At 40.7% G+C, this 5,661-nt stretch overlaps 1 pseudogene across 1 annotated transcript in view; it reads right to left on the bottom strand.

Moving 5' to 3' along the window:
* Window positions 1-4,287: 4,287 nt before the first annotated feature.
* LOC309562235 overlaps window positions 4,288-5,661 on the bottom strand; it is a 5,075-nt pseudogene continuing 3,701 nt past the window's right edge. Inside the window, exon 3 of the transcript in view lies at window positions 4,288-5,661. This exon is cut by the window's right edge and continues 48 nt beyond it. The product of the transcript in view is annotated as an uncharacterized misc_RNA (transcript).

The following is a 5,661-nucleotide window of genomic DNA, read 5'->3' as shown; positions in this document are numbered from 1 at the left end:
CTACTGCAGCATTTTTCTTGCTGTTTATTTTGCGTTTTGCACTTCCCTCCCAGGACTTTTGGACAAAGTGGGGAAAAAAAAAAAAGTAATCGCAACGTTTTGTGTCCGCTCCACATAGCTGCTTGGTGAGCCAAAAGCTCTAGTAACACTTATATTGTTTCCCTATTCCTGTAGACATGAAAGAAACTTCTTAAAATTGTTTTTCCCTAAATCAATTTGTTTCCTTTTTTCCACATTTTGAATACAGAGTTCACCCAGCGCCAGTTTTATTTATTGGTTGGGTGTCCATAGGTTAAATTACCCGCCAGCTGTTTGAGTACTTCAGTTTCCACAAGATCACCGCACATGTAGACCCAGCTTCATCTACTTACTGTGACCCATTTAGGTATTTTCCAAGGTGTGAACCAGGCATGAGAAGTATTTGATTGTAATAATAGCCTTGGTGGGTGAGAGGGGTCATTTAACGTTTAAGTTAAAAATCCTACTTCTGGCCCATAGACAGCCTTGACCACCAGAACTTTTGAGGTGTTCTGAAGGTGTTCTTTAGCCACCATCTGGTCCGGTGATCTATTTTGTATAGTAGGATTTTGCTCTCTTGTTGATTGCTTGTTTTTCCTTCTTTCTTTCTTTTTTTTCTTCTCTCCTTCCTTCAGCCTTTCAGGCTCCTTGGCAACCCTGTTCTTGCAGAACATTAATCCCAGACGTCTGATTATATCTGTACTTTGGCTACCATAGGTATTTTGGACCAGTCAGTCCTACTTCCCTGGTCCACCTATGGATTCAAAGTGTGGTCATTGGGGGCAACAGAAACCACAAACATATATACAGGGGACATGCTATTGTGAGAACATAATGGAAAACAGATAAGGGATCCAATAATGCATCCATGCTTTAGTTACTGTTATGAATTGTGACACAAAGGGCTATGCTTTTGTGGACAGCTTTCAGTAACTTAAAGCAAACTTCAATTTTCTTTGGCTGGATACTGTTTTGAAATAGTCATTTGAAATTTATATCTGTTTTTGATCAGTGCAACATCTATTCAGCTTTACCATGATTGAAATACCTACCCAGGGGATTTAAAAATTCCCAGCTAGGTAAATGTATCAATTGCAGGTTGCCACTGTAGAACAGTGGGTTGCAAATGAAACATGACATGCTACTAAGCATTTAAAAATATCCCATGTAACGCTGATTAATTTACAGATGTATGTTTCTTATAATTGCCTCATGGTGTAGAATCCATTGATTGATGCCCGATAAAGATTGTCCAGAAGCTTTCAGTTTACTGAACAGTTAATTCCTGTAGCATTCACTCTGAGGTCCTGTGTAGACCAATCGTGCACGCAAACTATTAATTGTACTTTGTCAGGTGATCAATACAATATAATTAGTATAGAAGATTTGCCTAGAAAAAGCAGTAGACATGCCCTAACAATTAAACAGACTCCAATCGCACCACACCAGCAACTTCCTCCTCCGCAACCAATATGGGCCATATAATCAAGTTCAAGATGGGTGTTACAAGCAGTACCCAGCTGAAATATATAGATACAGGTTTGTAAAGTGTGAGACTAGATTTCACCACGCCCAGTGTCAGACCACATTCTCAAAAATAGAAACTTTAATGCAAAGATCTTTCATGTGTTATGGTAGCTGTCCCAGACTTAAGCAATTAGGACATGTATAAAGTTTATTTGTAATACCACCAGAGCCAACGGCCATTAAAAGCCACAGAGGTATTTACAATGTATGATGTAGTTCAATATAATGGTCAGGGAGATGGCAGCCACACAAACAGTAGGTCAATAATGTCCCTCGTTAACAAGCTGGGATTGTGTATGGATGGTAATGTCGTGCTGTAATATTTCAGCTGGTAATGTCATAATAGTGCTGAGCACACTGCTGGGTATTGCAGTGGAACAAATCTTGCACAATAAATATCTCAAATGTGATCCTAAAACATGGTAAATGTCCTTAAAAATATGCATCTGTGGGCAAATTGTGTCATGTGGTCTTACTCAGTGCGCTATAGTCCCGGCATGGTCAATCGCAGTTGGGTTGTAGTGAGCGTGGAAAGACATCCATTGCAGTTGATAAAGGATTTCCAAAACCAGTGGTATAGTGTTATTTACTAGAGACTGTAAGTGGACACACTTGCAGTGAAGTAACCTAGTGAGTAGCAAGTCGCTTTCTTCTGCAGAGATGGAGCCACATGTGAGCTGACACTTTTTGTCTGTGCCAGGCTTCCTCAGAGGGCATGGCTATCTTCTTTTCTACTGAGGGACACAGGAAGTCATTGACCTATGGGATATACTGCCACCTAAAGGAGAATTGGATAATGGCAAACAACTGGTCTAGCCCAGGATAATCCCCTCTGCTGCCAGCACCCCAACTTTTTTTATTATATAGTACCCTAGGAAAACGGACATCTTCATCTGGTGTGTTAAAGGCAGTTTTTTTCCCCCTAAAACTGTGTACTTTAAATTTTTTTTCTTCAATAAGAACTCTTAAGAAATTACTGCTGGGGCTTCAGCTCTACGATTTCAGCTCTCTGGAACTGTTGTCAAAAGCCTGACTTTTGGAGTACTGTACCTGGACCGATGGACCGCACGTTGCAGGAATAGCCTGGAAGAGGCTTTTGTGCACTGGGATCTACACGGCAATTTCCGCAGTTGTTCTGATAAAGGCTTAGCTGCGGATCGCCTTTCGGATATAGAACCACTAGCATTGTCACATGGACTAATATTAATATACAAGATTTAAATGGTGCCAACAGTTTGCGCAGCACTTTACAACATAATGGGAGACCGAACGGTTAATACAATAAAATACAAGAGGGCCCTGCTCATATGAGCTTACAATCTAATATCTATAATGCAAGTTTATGATTTCAAGGATCGGGTTCTGCCTTTTCCTGTCACGAGGCAGTGATTCTTGGGCTTTTTGTCTTCAAGCAACTGTTTGAAGATCGCAAGGCTGCCACCAAGTCTTCTGTTCTTTCAGGGGAACATTCCAGCCGCCTCTAATGTCAGCTTCAGATGTAAGATTCTATAGGCGACTCTTCGAGCTGCAGGCAGTCCACAGTTCTATGTTGTTTTCTTGGGCCTGTTAGCATTTGCTGTGTTGCCCACCCCTCAGTTGGATTACTTTTGGATGTCCCAAAGGTTATGTCACGAAAAGGATTTTATGATGAGTACAAAAGTCCTATTCTCTTTATTGAACAGTGCAGAACACAGGTAGAGTATTCCTAAATCCTGGGTTATAGGCTCATCTTCTGGCTTTTGGACACTACCAAAGGTTTTGAGGACATGCCTCTCCTGGGTTTCTTCCCTATGACCCTACCTCATTCTGTGAGTCTTCTGTTTTTTGCTGGTGCACTAGGGTGATGGACCTACTATGTTTATAGATAAATCACTCCAAGCTTAACTTGTTTGGCTTTCTCAGTAGCCCACAGGGGCCTACCACTACACTTGGCTATGATGAAAACTAGGCAAAAGGGAGCCACAGCAAAAACTCGGATGAACATTTGCTCTGCTGAATGCCAGCACAACACCCATCCTCAGTGATGATGCATTACTTGCACTGGAGCAGGACCTTATATTTTTACCAGTCTCTGTAGCCGACTCTAGTTCAATTTCAGACACGAAACAAGCAGGTTAGAGGACAAAGGCAGATTTTTCTGTAACTATGTCACAACTCCCCAAACAACTAACAGCCATCTCTGTCGTAGGCTCCAAAATGGCAGACTCCTTCCTCAGCTCCACTGTCTACCGGAGTCGGATTCTGATATTTCCAGCCTAGAAGAGGGGGAAAAAAAAGAAAATGAACAGGCAATGTTAGAGGAAGCTGCAGAAGATTTCTAAACCACCCCCCTCACCGGCCTTCTATACAGCTGACACTGCAGCTTTGCGCAAAATGCCTGCCAATGTTGATATGCTTACATCTGCTGTGCTCTAAAACCTCACCATTTTCACAGTTGAATCTCCTCCATCTCGCCATGCCCCTTTGGGTACAAAGAGACCTAACAATCCCAAAAATACATCCCCGGTCCATGAACAAAAAACTGCTTGATGATTTAGTTATTCCAGAAAAAGTATCACTCCAATGAAAATTATTGCAGAGCTCTATCCAGTGAAAAAAGTAATCGTTAAATAGATAAGCCTGCCGTCTGTTGTAAACCTCTCTCCATACCACCTGAATCCAGTGGCTGGATAGTAGCAGCAGGCATAAACATCAGGAACTTAACCAGTTCAAAAATACAAACCACATTATTTGGTTGTTTTAGAACAAAAACAAAGCTTATCTATATGAACCAAAAACAAAATCTGTAAAACCTAGAAATGGTTTATATTAATCTTGAAATGTAGTTATAGGCTTAGCAAATGCAAATCAATTCAGTGTAGAGTTCTAAGGAAGAGAATTGCCTCTGCCAGATCCTCTTTCATAGAGGCTCTTAAGTCAGACTTTATTATTTTTAGGGCTGAAAATAATCTTTCGACACTAACTTGAGTGGGTGGCATTGCAGTAACTATTCTGGCCACATCACTAACGATCTCTGGATAAACAAGGATGGCTTCTTCAACAGTAAGTTTTGATGAGCGATCATACTTTTCAACTTCTTTTGGTGCTTTATGAAACTCCTGTTGGAATTTTTTTATTTGGACATTTACTGGTTCTGTAACGCTTATGCGACGTCGCTTTCCTTTAGCAACTTCCATTTTGTCTAAGAAGGAATCAAAGTCTAATTCTTCGTTTGAAGAAGATGATCCTGAGTTACCACTATTGCTTAAAAGAACTTCATCCTGTGGAGGTATTTCAGGTCGTAATCCCTTCATGTGAACTGCTACATCATAGAGGGCCTTTTTCTCAGTTGCAGTCTGTTCACTGTTCAACAAAAGTCGGCTCATTGGGTCGACATAAATAGCCGCTAACAAGATTTCATTATCCAGCAAAAGACTCTTTCTTTTCATCATTGAAGATGCAATGCCCTCTGCTATTAACCCTCCATTTTTGTTCAGGTGATGTATAACAGGCTCTTCCATTCCAAGAGGAATTTACCTGGGGTTAGATCATCACATTGCAACCTCTTGGTGACAGTGAAGGGGTGAGAAAGAAGGTTCTCCAGCTCTTTTGTTTGTGTCCAATGGTTTTCAGTTAATGCAAGGTTTTCATTGTCCATTTCTTCTATGAAGTCTTTAAGTTCAAGCAAATGCTTCACCATTAAATAAGTGCTTCCCCAGCGAGTTGTTTAATCCAAAATGACTCCTTTTCCTGCACGTCTTTTCAAAATTGCATCTGTTTTCTGGGCCCTGGCTGCAACAGTTACTTGCCGTAATTTGCCAATTAGTGTAGCTGCATGGCGATCTTTTAATCCATCTCTTATGGCAAGTTGCAGTGTATGAACAGCACATCGCATATGATGAATAGTAGCAAGCTTCAATGCTTCTTCAACAAAGTTGTCTAAAAAATGTCAGCATTCTCTTCAGTTTCTAAACTTTCTCCAATACTTGCAGAGCTGTCTTCCTCTAACTCTAATATCTCTTTGTTACCTTCTTCATCTGCGTTCATCTTCTCAATGGTGCACAACATGTTAGAAGCGTTATCTGTCACAACACATAAAATCTGTTCCTTTGTCATTTCAAAATCTTCTAGAATACC

Source organism: Pelophylax lessonae (assembly GCF_965119305.1).
Source record: "Pelophylax lessonae genome assembly, chromosome: 8".
NCBI lineage: Eukaryota > Metazoa > Chordata > Amphibia > Anura > Ranidae > Pelophylax > Pelophylax lessonae.
The sequence above is the reverse complement of the archived record's forward strand: the minus strand, read 5'-3'. Positions and strand labels throughout refer to the sequence as shown.